Raw genomic sequence first — 17,831 nt, forward strand, 5'->3', positions numbered from 1 at the left:
AACACGCATCCATGATCTTTCTTCTGGCGAAAAATGCAAAAGTCCACCTTTTTGTACATAGGAGCTTGAAACCTCTACAGTAGGGTTCTCTGATACGCTGAATATGATGGTGTGATTTTAATTCTTTTAGGGGACCTAAAACTTTTAGGTCTCCTAAAAGTTTTCATAGGTCATGGAGGGGACCTCTATAACTTTTAGGGGAACTTTCCCCCTATTTTCGAAAATCAGTCAAATGTAAACTTTCTTTGTTCACTTCTCTGTGAATTATCTACTTCTCTGTACAGTGAGACTTCTTATCTTTAGGGCCTTATGGTAGCGTTGGCCTATTACCTGGGTTCTACCGGTAGAGGATGTCTAGAACCTCTAACCATCACATAGATTATGTTTAGAGTATAAAATGTTTATTTATACATATAATACAGTGAATGTACATATGGCGAGGACAGATACAGAATTCGAACTGACTCAAATAATCTAAATTGGTAACTTATATTCAGCACAATCTGCTTCTGATAAAGACAATTCGGGTTGGGTTGTTGACCATTGAGCTTCTTCCAGACAGGAAATATTATCGCTTTATTGCAAGAAGTGGGGTTGTCGAGTGTTGATAAATTACAATGTTTGCATTTTAGACAGTGGGGTTATTCTGGGTTCAAGTGATCTTGGGAAGAATTATACATATGAATTTCTGACATATACTTAGAATTTTAATTATTGGTTTTAACCAAGAAAAACCTATTTCCAAAGTTTACAGATTTTCCCCGGGGTTTTCAAAATCTTTTTTTTCCAAAAAAAAACGATTTTCTATCCTCAAACACATGTATACTTAAAAAGAACTAGAAATAAAATTCTGACACTAAAACAGAAACAAAACGATAGACAAAAATATTATACAGAGTTGCACTCTCATATCGCTTTGTATTATCAAGCTAATTTCGTATACAGTTTACATAGCTACACCTAATAGAAAAATATCCACGCTTTCAGAGTATTTTTTAAAAGAAATTAAGTTTGAACAGAACACTTAAACAAAAATCATAATCTTCAACAGAAACTCAATGAGATTTTCTTTTACTTTCCTTTTACCAAAGCTTTAATTCTTTCTTTTTCCCAAATTATTCGGTTATTTTACTATCCATAAGACATCAAAAGGAAGTAAATACATCATTTGAAAAAGGTTGGTCAAACATCTTTCGCTTGTCATTTTTATCTTTCTATTTTTCCTATTTCAAAGAAAGCATTTCTCCTGTGCAGTTAATCAGCATAAGAACCAGCTACATCCTCATTTTGACTTAACATCAATTCCCAACACCGTTTGTACTGCAATAACATACTAATCTCTACAATCATCTTACTCTACTTATCTCTATAATTGTTTCAATACTCTCTATAATAACCTGGAGGTTTATTTCTTGTTTTCCTATTGCTTCTCCTAAGACTACATAATTCTCCACTCGAGCCTGCCTTAACCTCTATTTCCCCTTTATCTACCTCTACACTAACTAGACTAGGCTCCATTTGAACCTCATGTTGTTCGCTAGAAACGGAGCTATCCTCCATTATTTCTGAAGTTACTACTGGGGTCTTCACTGGAAGCTGGTATACAGATGATGTTGAATCGATTCTCCTATGCCCACGATTCTCTAACTCCAATTCTACGATTCTTGATTCTTCCGATATTGATTTATTTGTTATTACTGGTTGCTCAAGACAATTTTGAACAACCAAAAGTTTCTCACCCGGACGTTGACGTAAGCTATAATCATTACTGCTTTTCTTTTCATCATTAGATTTTACTTTACTATTAGCAATATTAGATTTATTAATCATATCAATTTTCTCCTGAAAAATAGAATTTAAACGTAAGAAAGTTTCTGAATCCTTTATAGGCTTTATCAGACGACCGTTTACTGTTCTTCTTACAGAAGTCCCTGAAAGTACCAAGAATAGGGAATCTTTTAAAACTTTTAAAACTATATATGGTCCACGAAATTTAAGCTTTAAACCCTTGATTTCCCTTGGATTCTGGGCTTTATCTTGGTCATAAACTAAGTCCCCTTCTCAAAAAACTGGTAGTACTACAGCATTTTTATTATTATGTAATCTTTGAGATTTTCTATGTTTTCCTATTTGTTCATCACAAATCCTGTAAATCGTGAATAAATTCCTAACTAAATTAACCATATAATCCTCATAATTGTCAAAATAGTCAATTGAAGGCAATGATAGTTGAATATCTAAAAATGAAAGAGGCTGCCTACCAAAAATTACGTGATGTGGTGAATATTTAGTTGTGGAAGAAATAGTAGAATTTAATACATTCTGAACGAGAGGCAAATAAGTATCCCAAGAATTGGGATGATCCTGACAATAAGCTTCTAATACGGATTTTGTTACCTTCACACGATTTTCACATAACCCGTTCGATTGAGGATTATAACTTGACGAAAAATTATGTTTAATTTTTCACACATCTGTGAAATGAGATTTGAACAGAAAGACTGATGGGAATCAGTGATCAAAACTTCAAAAAGACCAAAGTATGCTATCACTGACTCGCAAAGAAAATTACACATAGCTTCTGCTGTTATCTTCGGCACAGCTTTCAGGATACAAAATTTTGAAAAATGGGCAACGCCAACTAAAATATGAAAATTTCTGTTTTCAGTAGCCCCACACAATTCGCCCCCCATGGGACCAGCTGAGTCCACCGAAAACACACGGAATGGGCATTTGGGCTATTAATTTTTTCCCACCGTAGGTCTGACGTTCTGATGCACTCCCACACAGGCACAAATTACAGTTCTCGCACTACTCTCGAACTTTTGCACCCATTCCATCAAATACAAAGATACGGCTCACTCGATCTAATGTCTTCTCCATAGACATGTGACCACCAATGAGTAAGTGATCATGAGCCAGTTTTATTGCCGAATCTACTAGGACACTTGTTTTCTCGCTTAACTTTTGATGGGGAGGACTAAACTTGATGAAACTTATATATTTGAAATCAGCATTAAAATCTAATTCTTTTGATGTATCTATTGGTATCAAAATCCCGTTTTCTAGAGTTTCGGTTACCATTGAGCCGGGTCGCTCCTTACTTACAGTTCGTTACCACGAACTGTTTGCTATAAATAAAAAAATTACCCCTCTAGGTTTTGAAAATGATTTTTGCCACCTCATACTCTACATTTCTATTAATTGCCATCCCCTGAACGAACGGCATGGAAATAGATAAAATATTTTTGTACGGCGTGTTCTATGGGCATTTGTAGTCTGCAGTTATGTTGGTGTGTCACAACCCGTATTATTTTTATTTTCTTTATTTAAGAATAATACGTTTCTGGCCAAATAAATCTCAATGCAGCTACTTTTCGAGCGATTAACCGTGACTTGACTTGCCCACTCTGCAGCTTCAATTATTCTGAGTGATTGATAGGTCCATCAGTCAAGAAATGCAAGGCACAAAATTAAGGAACTTACCGTCAGTGACATGGGAAGCTCGAATAAAAGGGTTGCTCACTCCCTTTCCCTAGCGTTCATCCTCGAACGCTCCTTGTTCTGCAATACAGACCAAACTTCCAACATGTTGTGCCAGTTCATTCTATGCAGAGTCCACTTAGTCCTACGCATTATATTCTTGCTCCAAGCTTTGATCAAAGACATCTGATCAAAATTTTAAGAAAGGCATTTGATACAGCATCGTTTAAGGGTCACGCAATTTGCCCATTGTTGGCATATAGAATTTATTATTGGAAAAGCCAGGAAGAATTTTTCATGGGGAGGAGAGTTTCTAAAGGGGTATTTTCGAGGAAGAAATTTAAACAGGGGGGGGGGGGTGGAAGGACGGAAATTTCTTGGTATGATTTGAAAAACCGTCAAAAATTAATTTAAAAAACAACTTTTTTCAGCTGAAAGTAAAGAGCAGAATTAAAACTGGAAACGAACAGAAATTATTCTATATGTGAGAGGGGTTGCCCGTTCCGCAACTCTTGCTCTTACGCTAAAGTTTGATTTTTTGTTACAATTCTTTAAGACAGACTACTCAATTACAAGGGCTGTTGAATTTGAATGAGATGTAATTTAAAGAACTTTAAGACTTTAGCGTAAAGAGCGAGGGTTGCGGAAGGGGCAGTTCCTCTCATATGCAGAATAATTTCTGTTTGTTTAAGTTTTAATTTTGCTCCTTAGTTTCAATTTAAAGTATTTCTTTTGTATTTAATTATCTATATAATTCACCTATTTTTGGCACTTTTTTACAATATCATCAATTAACGGTGTTCTACATATTGTGTTTGGAGCCATATATGGGACAATATATTGGAAATTTAGCAGTTGCTCCAAAGTTTCCAATACATATAGTAGAGCTCGTAAAGATATGTGACATGTCTATGTCAAACCGTCATATTTAGTATTTTTCTAAAAGTGCAAAATGTAGGCCTTAGACGGTTTGTAGAGAAGTATAAATTTCCTAATTTGCCATATATAGGCTATTGCAAGACCAGAGAAGCCAATTCACGAACATTTTCACAAAAAAAAAGTTTTTCAAAATCAAGGGGGGGGGGAGCAATTTATTTGTTTTTGTATAAAAATACAAAAATGTATTTTTCAAAATTTTGGAGTGAGGGGGAGTTTCCTCCGGCAATTGTAGGGATTACCACTCTTTCCTAAGCATCATACCTTTGCTTGCCCGTATACAGGATTTTTGTTAGGGGGATCTACCATAAGAGTTTTTGGCTGGGGTGGGGGTACCAAGACAGTGAAGAAGATTATGCTTGGTACCCATGGAGTTGTCCAATGACTCAAAAAGGTTTATCTACATTTTTAGACCGTTTGACCGTTTTACGATTCGAAGAATCGACACATTACGATTTTTGGAGAGGAAGGGGTCAAATCATGCACTACTCCCCCGTCTTCGATACAACCCTGTGCTGATGTAGTTTTACAGCTTAAGAAAGTTTTCTAATGTAATCAAGATTGTTAGCTCCCGATTATTCTACATTGAATAATGATAAAAGGCACACGAACAGTTTAGACAAAGTTAAAACATAGACTCTCTTGCAGAGTATACCCTCGGCCATAATCCCTATGGATTGAGGTTCCAGCGATTGCCTAGTAGTTTATACATTTGAGAATACTGGGAACAGACTCGTTCCTATGGATAGATGTGGGTATAAAATATCTAGAAAGGACAGAATTTGACATATTAACGAGTAGAACCCATAAGACCCCTAGAAACAGAGTTAAAGTTGACTCTCGCAGATATGCTTTTATAGAAGCATCCATAGACTTTTATTCTTCAACGTAAAAATAAATTCCTAGACACGTAGAGGAACATCACTAACCTCAATATATTTTGATTCTATAACCCTATTCGATGTAAACTGAACTGGATTACTCCGCTAACTGAGCGCTTAGAACTGACAAGGTTCACTCTTTCTAAGATCAAGGCTTTGAGAGTGAGCAGTTAAAGAGAGTGAAAAGAGGCCTTTCTGTTGGGGACTCGGAATCATTGGACAGAATTCAGAATAAAAATGGGATTGCTGGACTAATTTAAGATCAAGTTTCATTCAGGGGTTTATTTATCTTGGGATTTGGAGCCTATATCGTGTTTCTCTCGAAATTAATAAGTTTTGATTCATTGTTTACTTTGCAACGCTTTCAATGTAATGCAATTTTGTAGAAAGAAATTGTGTGAAATGAACTCTTAATCTGTAACAATTGGCCATTAAAGGTTTAAAAAACCTTAAAAATAAGTTGAAAAAAAGTGCAATAGATATTCCCCTGTAAAAGTCAAAAATAAATGAAGTCTTTTCAAATTAAAGTAAAGAGCAACGTTGAATTTAAAACGAATAAAGGCTTTTCTGAACGTATGACCGATTACGCTCCTCTAAAAAACCCACCATTAACGCGAAACTTCAGTGTGTTCTATAATGAAAACTCTCTACGTTACCGTGTGCGTACTTGTTGATTATCCAAGCTAAATAAAGGTAAAAAAAAGTTTAACTAAATACAGAGTAATATTAAAGCTTAAACCTCACATCGGCACTGTTTCTGTTTTTAAGAAAAACAGAAACGGAAAAAAACAGAACAGAAACAGGTCCGTCAAAAACGGGTGACCTGTTTCTCCTTTTTGTTCTGTTTTTATTTTATTTTTTTTTCGAATAATAGAAACCTAAACAGGTTAGACAAAAAACAGAAACAGAATTAATAACAGAAACGGAAAAATAAAGAGATAAAAAAAAAAAAAAACAGAACAGAAACAAGTTCTTCGAAAACAGGTAACCTTTTTCACCTTTCTGTTCTGTGCAGTTAAATAAGGTTTTAACTTAAACATTTGTGAGGCCAAATTGATACCAAACTTTTTTCGCACCAACGATGTGACTACGGTGCTATTTTTCTAAATAGAACGTCGGGCGGTAATGTTATTACTGCCCGAGAAAAAAATGAGGGGAAATTTACCATTTGAGGCTGAATCAGGAATGGTCGCAACTATATTTCCATTAATCATTATTTTAAAAGTTTATTAAGAAAACAAGATTTTTCCTCATTTTGAGAAAAAGCAACAAGTCCCTCGAAAAGGGCTACAGAACGAAATAAAAAGTGCACCATTTTGGTTGAAAGCTCTAATCGGGCGAAATAAAACAACAAGGAAAAGTCTTTTTTTTGCATGAGAAGCACTGATGTTTCTTCTTTCTTTCTTGTTCTTGTTTATTCGTCGCTAGCAAGGCACCTGATGATCATAGCGAGATGTTTAAGGTCTCATTTAAAAGTTATTTTTATAATCTTTTCTTGATAACGCCGTCATAAAGTGCCAAATGGTGCTAAAATTGGAAGTTGTTGGTGTCATTTCCGAATGGAAAGGCTGGGAAGCATCAAAAGGGAAAAAAATCATATCTCCATAGTTTAAAATCTTAAATCTAAGGTTTACTAGCCACCCTCTTGAATACTCCTTGTCCCAGCCAGTTAATAAGTCTCACTACCAGTCTCACGTCTGCCAACTACCAAAAGTAGCTAGGTACTGCAACATCGTGAAGAGATGTTTCATGGCTCATTTTAAATCTGTTAATCGTATTTACATGCTTTTGTAAATTCTTCCTTATAAAATTATCATAAAGTGTTATATGACACCATGGGCGCCCATAAGCTGAATTCCAGGGGGGGGGGCAAAACTCGTCTAATTGGCACTTTAATGCTACATAATAGGAATCTCAGAACAAAAAATCAGGCAGCATCATTCAGCCTGGGGAGGGGGGCAGGGGCCCCTCCCCAGCTCCCCCCCCATATGGGCGCCCATGTATGACACTAAAAATGGCGATATTTTTTTCCATTTTGGAATGAAACCGTAAAAAGGTTACTATTATAATGTACTTGGTTGAATATCCTTAGCTGAAGGTTTAAGTCCACTCCTCTTGGACATTCCCCTTCCCAGCTCTTTAAGTAAGTGAAAAATAAAAAGCACTTTCTAAAAAAACTGCCTAATGGAAAAAATTCATTTATGTTAGGATTTTAAATATCAACTTACTTGCGAGTTTAAAATTTGATAATGTTGAAGATGGTTGGAATAATTTTAGAAAAATATTTTGTGAAGTTGCTGAAGGTGTCTTAGGAAAGAAAGCTAGAACTGCAGCTAAGAATATAAGTGAAAAAGCTTTATGTTTGATAGAAAGGAGAAAGGACTTGTACAAGAATTATCTTAGTGATACATCATATGAAAACAAAAGGAATGTAAAGAAAGTGGAGAAAGATTAAAATATGAACTAAAGAGGTGTAAAATAGAGGCCATAGATAAAATTGCCGAGGATCTGGAAGATGCAGCTAGACGGCATAATAGTAAAATATTGTACTGGCATGTTAACAAATTGAGAGGGAGTAGTCAATGCGGACTTGGCCTCGTTAAAAATAGGGATGGGGCCGCAATTAGCGATAAGGAAAAAACTAAAGAGAGATGGGCCAAACATATTGAGAATTTTCTTAACCGAGATAGGGTTAAAGGAAGAGATACAGAGGAAAATGAAAAAGTTTGTGATACCTTGGATGTGAAGGAAGATTTGTTTTGTGAGGAGGAATTAGCGACAGTACTAAAAGGACTAAAAAAATAAGGCTCCAGGTGCTGATAGGGTGATAAATGAGTCTCTTAAATATGGAGGCTCTGAGGTTAGAAATAAGTTACTGAAGATTATGAATACGATTTTTGAAAAAGGGAAGTACCTAACGATTTTAGGAAAACTTTAATTACGCCACTTTATAAGAAAGGTGATAAAAGTGAGTGTGGTAATTATCGAGGGATTAGTCTGGTCTCTGTAGGTAGTAAATTACTTAGTAATATGATACTTTTTAGACTGAGAGATGCCGTAGACAAAGTTTTAAGAGAAGAACAGTGCGGTTTTAGAAAAGGTAGAGGATGTGTCGACCAAATTTTCACTCTTAGGTTAATAATTGAGAAGTGCCTAAGTTTTCAAACACCTTTGGTCCTTAGACAAATTATGAGCAAGCGTTCGATTCTGTTGATAGAAGGGCTTTAGTAAAGAATTTATGCTTGTATGGTATACCAGACAAATACATTAAAGTGATTAGTGCTATGTACGAGAATAACACTGCTGCGGTTAAGGAAATGAGGTAAGCAGCTGGTTTTGTATTGAATCAGCAGTTAAGCAGGGTTGTGTTCTATCCCCATTTATATGGATTATTTTGATGGACTTTGTCTTAAGGAGCACAGTGAAGGCAATGGGAGACCATGGAATCAAATGGGGAGGAAAACGTCTCCTGGACTTAGATTATGCTGATGATTTAAGCATCCTAGATGGAAGTGTGAGCAAAATGAATGAACTTTTAGAGGTTTTGCAAGTTCAGGGTGCTAGAATAGGTTTAAAAATTAATATTAAGAAGGCTAAGCCCGTGAGGCTAGGAATAAATGAAGACGAAAAGGTGACCTTGGGTAATGAAAAGATTGATCAGGTGGACAGCTTCACTTACCTTGGTAGTATTATTAGTAAAGATGGTTGGAGCAGTGAACATGTCAAAAGTAGAATAGCCAAGGGTCAGGGTGAATTTTCACAGTTAAAAAAAGCTTGGAAAAATAGGAAGATAAGTCTGCAAACCAAGATTAGAACATTAGAAGCTACAGTGATGACAGTGGTCAAATATGGCTCTGAAGCATGGGCGCTCCGAAAAGCGGATGAAGATTTGCTTGATGTTTTCAAGAGAAATTGCTTAAGGATTGTTCTGGGTACACGGCTAACTGACCGTATTTCAAACAGTAGGCTATACGACAAATGTGGTTCAATACCGCTCTATAGGGCTATAATGAAAGAAAGATTGAGATGGCTAGGGCACGTTGTGCGGATGAAGGATGACAGATTTCCAAAGATTGTTCTTTTCGGCCAACCGTCAAGGGCTAAGCGGAAAGCAGGTCGTCCTCGTCTGGGGTGGGAAGACGTCATTAAGACAAATTTAAAGGAAATGGAAACTTCATGGGTGGGCGTGAAAAGGGGGGCTTGGAATAAATTGGGATGGAGGAGGAGCGTGCGTAGCTTTATTGACCTCCGATGGCTTTGTACAGCGGTGAGTTGTTAGTAGTAGTAGTAGTAGTATCTTACAGTAAAATTTAATTACGAAAACATTTTTCGGGAGCTTCCCAATAGATATTGAAACGCTCTTTTTTTTATTCTTTTTACTCCTCAAGTACAAGACAGGCGCTGAAACATTCCTGAAAGCTGTTTAAGGGACTCATTTCAATGCTAAATCTTACATATATGTTTTTTGTGTAATCTTGTCTTGACAACGACATCGTAAAAGTAGTATATCTATAGTAAGTCCGATGGTGCCCTACCTATTTAGGTCAATAACATCATCGAAAGTTGTTTTTTAAACCATGCTATAGTAATCACTAGTGGGCCCTGCCTATTTAAGTCAAAAAAACATTGAAAGGTGTTTACAAAACTATGGTATAATAATCATCAGCACGCCCTGCCTATTTAGGTCAATAATACCAATGAAATTGTTTGCAAAACCATGCTATTAATGATTCCGAGCGTGCACTGCCTATTTAGGTCAATAATGTCATTGAAACTTGACTACAAAAAGCCTGTTCCCTGACTCATGTATATAAGAAAGGATATTTTGTGTAGTTTTTCATAGTAGAGAATCATTGCTAAGAGGGATAACTGTGCAAAAACTGTTTTTATTATCTTTTTGAAAACACTTTATTTACTATTGAAATGATTGGTTCTACACTATCAGAGGTTAATAGAATAGACAATGATGATATGAAGACAACAGTCTCCAATATAGCAGTAGAAATTGCAAAAGGTTTCTGAATAACTTTTGAATGGGATGATTTGTTGGTAGATATGTGGTTTCATTGAGCAGGTATAAGATGGAGTAACAATTGTGTTTTATAGTACAAATTTGTTTCTGAGGGCACCTCTAATCATTAAAAAATTATTACTGCTATCATTATTATTCAAATACATTCTTAGACCACACTGGCTATACATGACAAACGAAACTCAGAGAAGAGAGAAAGTAACAAAATGAAAAATAAAATCAAAAACGGTGAAAAAACGAGGATTTTGTCAGCCAGCGAACCATGAAGAAGACAAAATATAAGAAAATATTTCGAAAAGCACCACCGCAAATTCGTCCTAATTGCTAAACAAAAACAAAAAAGAGAAAAAAAAAAAAAAACGAGAATCTAACCTTTCGAAGTTTCCTGTACACAGACAGAATAGACACTTAATAAAAAACCAGGCAGGAATCAATGAAAATTAAATTTAACAAGATGATTGTGTAAGGATCTTTCGTCTTGCATTAATTTTGGCTGGTCTACAATTTCGGTTTTCATTAGATATGCAAATAGGTTCTTTTAAGTTTTTTCAGGTGAAAATATTGATTGAGTCCTTCAAGATTAAACTGTCGTAAATTGGGCTTAATGAAATATCTCCAGTATCTCTATTTATTGCCAAATTTTGGTTCATATATTTTTTTATCTCAATTACCTCCTTAAAAGTTTGTGGTACGCCATTAACAGTTGATATTAAAGTTGCCTCGTCAAAAAGAACTAGATGGGTCGGGTTTACGAAAATATGCGAAGCCAATGCCGAATCAAAGTTGTCATTGTTATTTTTTAATCTCAGGGACTTGTCTATTGAAATTTTGTGCTCATGCAAACGTTCACCTAGTTGTTGATGGGTTCTACCAATGTAAAATTTTCCACAAGAACACGGGATTCTGTAGACACCACTACCCAGTACAGGGTCTGTTGTATCCTTTCCTGAGTTAAAAAAATGTTCAACCTTTTGTTCGGTTCTGAAAGAAACCGAGAGATTATGTTTATTTAAAATTTTTCTAAGTTTATCGCCAAGTTTCGGGATGTATGGTAAAACGATGAAAGTTTTTTTCTCAATTGCCGGTGTAACTGAATCAAGGGGGACAAGCTGCCTATTTTGTTCTTTTATTTTTTTTAATCGTCTATCTATTATATTTTCAATGAGTTTGATTGGTTACCCATTACAAAAAAGAATATCCTTGACGTAATTTAGTTCAGAATTTATATGATTACGGGAACAAATTTTTAAAACTCTGTCGACTAAAGAGATTATTACCCCTCTTTTTACAGAAGGAGGGTGGTGGGAAGAGAAATGTAGATATCGATCATTATGAGTCGGCTTTCTATATATAGAAAATTCAAGACCAGGATTAGTTTTTATAATCAAAACATCTACGAAAGGCAACTTACCTGAATCTTCGAGTTCCATTGTGAACTGGAGATTCGAATCATAAGAGTCCATATGTGACAAAAAATCTCTTAGAGAGTTTTCTCCATGTTCACAAATAGAAACGATATCATCAACAAAACGAATCCAGATGGAGTGTTTTAAGTGGAAACTATTCAAAGCAGACTGTTCTATGAAATCCATGTAAAAATTTGCCAAATAAGGAGACAAGACAGTGCCCAGGGATAAGCCCATTATTTGAAGAAAAAATTTGTTTCGGAATTTAAAATACGAGGAGTGTTTGTTGCAAATACGGACAAGGGTCATTATTGTATCAATTTCCAAAGTTTTGTAATCCGACCAAGCTGAATTTTCCTCTAATTTTCTTTGTAAAATTATTTTGTTACTTTCTCTCTTCTCTGAGTTTCGTTTATCATTATTATTTTTTGGAAAATCCACTATACAGTAAATAATGGCCACAATAGCTGACAGATAGAAATAGAGAATAGACAAAACTTGTCATCAAATGAAATTTATATTTGAATAAAGAACAAATAGTAGCAAGTTGCATTTAAGTTAAAATACAAACCCTCAACTTGACAGGATGCACTATTAGAAGGTGTTAAGGATGGCTCATCGTCTATCTATTATGATTTTATTTGAAGTTACAGCTTAATCATGTCTGTTATTCTTGAGTTACCAAACTATGTTTGAAGATTGGGTCCAAGTCTGCCTTAATGAAGTATGGACTGATATGTACACTCCAAAATGTATCAAGAATAAATATCCTAAAATAAATATATTTGATGGGTACTCTAAATTGTAAACGGTTCAGTCATCAATTAAAATGTCGGTTTTACCATCAGTTAAAGGCAATGGCCACCTTCCTCTTAATTTGTCCCAATTCTTTTCAATTCAGGTTTCATGTCGCTCTTTATTTTTACCTGAAAACTTGCTTTTTAACTTAATTTTGTATTTTTTTTTTTTTTTTTTTTTTTTTTTTTTTAGGTAAATCTTAGACTGCGTAATAATTCTTCGACAAATAATGTGTGGACGAAACGAAATATCAGGTGCAATTGCGCCCTTCGAAACTACTAGATCAAAAGCAATATTTAGTTTCTTTAAGTAAATCACTACCCAATTATATTTTTCTCGCAATATTTTTTTGACCCTGTTTCAGACAAAACTCAGGAGAAACAAGTTTATTGATGCAAAATCATTATTCCTACTTAAAAATTATTCTAATTGACTTAGGTGTCCTGCTGGGCGCTGCTCGACTTACAAAGGGACGTCTGCCTCCTCCATCTTTTTCGGTCCATTGCGAGCGTTTGCACTTTGTTTGTTCTGATGTTTGCCATCGCCAGGAACTTGGACAGACTGTCGGACCATCGTGTCCTTGATCGGCCACTAGGTTGCTTCCAGTGGAGTTTCATAGGGTCAAAATCAAAGATAGTCTTTACGGGTATGGGCAGGGGCATATGAATCAGGTGTCCGAACCATCGTAAGGGCGCCAAGCTCGCTGCTTGGGTAAAAAACCAAAACTGCTTGGGCTCTTCAAAAACCTTCTCGGGCTCTTCGACTGAAATACGTCGATGGCCAAGTTGTGGCTGATGCATGCCATGTCTCAGCTCCATAGATCATCACAAAACCGACGAGGGTGTTGAAAATTCGAAGTTTAGTTGAACAACACATATTTGGTTTTCGCCAAAGGGGAGGGTTCAACCTGCCCATGGATATCCTTGCATACAGGTTAAAGAGAAGCGAACCATCTAAAGAAGTTGTGGTCCCAGGTAGGTGAACCTTCGGACAACTTCAATACTGGTTGTTCTGTCTATCATTTGTTATATTCCAAGTAGTTGTATTTTTGTTTTATTCCAGTTTGTCTGCTGTTCCACTATTGCCGTCTCTTCTCGTAAGACTCGAAGCGCTTCCAGAAACTGATCCATGGAGACTACTAGAATGGCCAAGTCGTCAGCAAAATCAGCATCTGAGATGACGCAATCTTATAATTTGAGCCCAAAGCTGAGAAGTGAAGTCATCCTTGTCATGGCGTGTTCTATGATGACGTTGAAGAGCTCTGGGGCCTCTGAACATTCTTGAAGTGCCCCTATCGTGATTTCAAAGAATAGGCTTTTCCAGCCTTCGACTTGAACACAGCTCTGTCTATTATGGTGTAGAGCTTTAGAGAGGCTGTGGTATTTCTCAGGAAGTCCGGTCGATTCAAGAATCTGCCAGAAAGCTTCTCGATCCACTAAGTTGAACACAGCACGGAAGTCGACGAAGGAAAAAAGCTTTCGATCGGAACTCCGTGGATTTGTCTATTATCTGTTGAATCGTGAAAATCTTCTCGGGGGTTGAACGGTCCAACATAAAAGCAGCTTGATTCAATCGCCGAATCCTACGAACAATATTCCACCATCGATCCAGCAGAACCATGGAGAAAAGTTTTCTGGTGACTGACAGCAGAGTTATTTCATGGAAATTCCAGCAGTCACTTCTAGAGCGGTTCCTCTTCCATAAGGGGGAAATGAAACCCTGTCATCAGTATTTGGGAATTATGTCAGTTTGCCAGAAACCATTATCTATCTCAGAATGATTTTATTTTCAATGTATTTTTCATTGCTCCTTTTATAAAGATTAATTGCTTTGGGATATTTGATAAGCGATGAAAATACCATTTGAAAAGATATATATAGACGTTCTATATGAAATTTGAACGCAAATTTTCTACAAGGACTGCATTCGGGCCCTGAGCCATGGTTGTTGAATAGTCAAGTCAACCTTATTTCTGACAAGACCCCAAACATCAAAAATTTGCATCTTTGTTAATGAGCCAATTATCATATTAGCATGGAAAATTTTCAAAGATATTATAAGACCACCTTTTTCAAAATCAATTGAATCCATAAGCAACATTCTCAACATCCTTCAGTTACTAAGCGCTTTATCATCTTTTTGACGGGAGTTGATGTGAGTCAACTAGGATTAGAGGATAAAACAGACAGAGTACGCGTGACTAAACAGGGTAAAATGCTTGAAGTTGAGTTTAAATTAACTCTAGTCGATTATAGTTGCAGCAGAAGCTGCAACCTAGTAAAGAGTGAACCGTAGCCCATAGTAACAAAAAGTTGAAAAACATGTTTTGAAAAAAGCTGCCTAATGAGAAAAATTGTCATTTGACACTGGTTCTGAAAGGGAAACTATTTTTTCGGCTAATGTTAATAGTAAAAGTTTATTGCTTAAACAAATTTATAATGATTTCGAAAAAGAGACCGAAACCCCTCGAAAACGGTGTCAGATCAAAACAATTGATGCACCATCGGAATCAGCATAGTTGAAATCCTTATATAGGATAGTTACTGTTTATTGATCGAAGGATAACTGATAATTAGTTGTAAATGGCTTAAAAATGGTCAGAACGGTGATTGCCGCCGCGCGCGCAAATATTTTGACTTGCAGTATTTTTTAACAACTTGCACTCTTTTTTGGTGCCATCATTTGGCAACCCTGCCGCCAACGGCTATACACGATTTGTAGAGGAAGAAACCCCGCCAGGTGTACCAGGTGGTCAGAAGACAGAAAAACAGAAAAGAAAAAATTAGTTACTAAATATATTAAACATAGCCAGGAAGTAATAATTAGACCTCTTAAAAAAGAATTACAATTGCCAGAAAAAAAGACGAAGGGCAGCAAATAAAAAAAAGACAAATCTTGGGAAAGGATGAATCAGATTAAAAGGTTACGCTCAACAGCTATCTCGAATACGCGTGTAAAGTAAGAGGGAAACAATAAAATATAAATCGTGCAACCACTCAGAGGTCATAAGATAATTAGTATATACTTTTACGTCTAAAAGCCCGTAATTAAATATTGATAATTGGGGTCGCTTTTTGTATGAAAACTAAATTAAAATCGTGCTGCACGAAATCAAGATAAATTACTACATAGACAAAAAAACAGAGGGGAAATGCCTTAAAATCGCTCGTTTAATGATCAATTTTAAAATGTGCAAAATTTTGTAAAATATCAGACTGAATTTATGGGCTCATCCTTCGTCAGCCCATTGAAAATTTGGGATATTTTATATTTGTAAGTTTGTGTCAAATACAGACAAGTAGGCCGACATGATTTTCCGAAAAGAAAATCTGAAAATACAGTCACGAGTCCAATTGGGTATATTCTTGTCATATTAAATAAATTCTTAGGTTATGTAATTTTTTAAGTGCCAAAAAAATTAAGCTTTGAGCCAAAGATAAAAATTGAGATTATCTTCCTACAATTCAAACAAATACAACTTAAAAACAATAGGGAAATTTTTTTTTCAAGACAGTGTAATTTATACTAGTGAATATTTCGGCCCTATTTCCAAGGGCCGTTTTTAGCACAACATTAAATAAAAAAATATATATATATATATATATATATATATATAAAAACAAACTTACATTAAAATACGAAGTTTAAAAAACCGCTGTTAAAAACCTTTAAAATAGCCCTAGTATCCTTACTTCAACGAAGTTTAACCAGTACTGATAAATAAAATGACGACAGAGGATGAGTTCATTCAAACGAAATAAAATGAAATTATTAACTGCAAGTTTTCAGAGCTAATCTTGCTTTTTTTTTTAGCAGCTAGTCTTAAAGGCCTTTTTGTAACGGGTTTATTATTATTGTCAATTGGTTTAATAAAATATTTTGTTAGATCATTTAATAATCAGTTAATAATTTCACTTTATTTCGTTTGAATGAACTCATCCTCTCTCGTCATTTTATTTATCAGTCCTAGTTGAACTTCGTTGAAGTAAGGATACTAGGGCTATTTTAAAGGTTTTTAAAAGCGGTTTTTTAAACTTCGTATTTTAATGTAAGTTTATTTTTATATATATATATTTTTTTATTTAATGTTGTATTGAAGACGGCCCTTGGACATAGGGCCGAAATATTCACTAGTATAAATTACACTGTCTTGAAAAAAATTTCCCTATTGTTTTTAAGTTGTATTTGTTTGATATGGAAAGGCAGTGTGGTCTTCGTCAATATTTGCTTTCTACAATTCTATTGTGAAAAGTGTACTTTCATTTCAATTGTCTGTGCCACTAATCTCCAATTTCCAAAAGATATCAAAGATAAAAAAGATATAAAAAAAGATAAAAAAAAGACAAACAAAGATAAAAAAAGATATCGAAGATAAAAAACTAAAAAAGAAGATCTGATATGTCGGGTCTTTGGGTATAAAACAGAACTCGGTAAGAAGCCCGGTCCTACCCGTTTCGACCTTTCGCGGGTCGAGGAAGTGGATCCATAAATTCTTGTCTTGATCACAATTACCACAAGATGATTTTGAATCCGGACTTTGTGGGAAGTAATGTTAGTTTCTTATTGCCGATTAGCCTTAACGAAACCTGACGTCTGCAAAGGGGATATGTCCTTAAACTCTTTTTGTTACGATATCTACCACAAAGTATTTGTTGTGTCTCACCCAATTTTGGTGAAAAGTGAGAGTAGGCTAACTGTCCTAGTTTTCCCTTCTGGGGGTTCCACAGGATTCCAAATCCACTATAAGACTCTGTTGGGTCACAGGCAAGCTTCTAAAAAGTAAATGCTAGTCTTATTACTGTGATTTTTTTTTACAGTATGCGCTTAATCCAGCATTCTGAGGATGGTGTCAGAGTTGACAATAACACTTTCTATTATTAGCCTAATTACCTAATGGGCTAGTTGGTTTCTTTTAATACAACCTGAGGAATAGCCGTAGTTATGCCCTCAATTGCCAGAGCTTGACCCAGCTCCGTGATCTTTCTTCTGGCAAAAAATACAAAATTCCACAGTTTTGTAGATAGGAGTTAGAAACCTATACAGCAGGATTCTCTGATACGCTGAATCTGACGGATTTTCATTAAGATATTATGACTTTTAGGGGATGTTTCCCCCATTCTTCGAAAATAAGACAAATGTTCTCAGGCTTGTAGCTTTTGACGGGTAAGACGAGACTTGATGAAATTTATATATTTGAAATCGGCATAAAAATCCGATCCTTTTGATGTATCTATTGGTATCAAAATTTCGTTTTTTAGAGTTTCGGTTACTATTGAGCCAGGTCGCTCAATAGTA

At 35.5% G+C, this 17,831-nt stretch overlaps 1 protein-coding gene across 3 annotated transcripts in view; it reads right to left on the bottom strand.

Annotated features, from left to right (window-relative positions):
* S6KL (ribosomal protein S6 kinase like) overlaps positions 1–17,831 on the bottom strand; it is a 598,861-nt gene that overhangs the window by 188,964 nt on the left and 392,066 nt on the right. The gene's annotated exons all lie outside the window — the stretch shown is intronic.

Source organism: Artemia sp. Qi Xiang Cuo, chromosome 12 (assembly GCF_049724085.1).
Source record: "Artemia sp. Qi Xiang Cuo chromosome 12, ASM4972408v1, whole genome shotgun sequence".
Lineage (NCBI taxonomy): Eukaryota > Metazoa > Arthropoda > Branchiopoda > Anostraca > Artemiidae > Artemia > Artemia sp. Qi Xiang Cuo.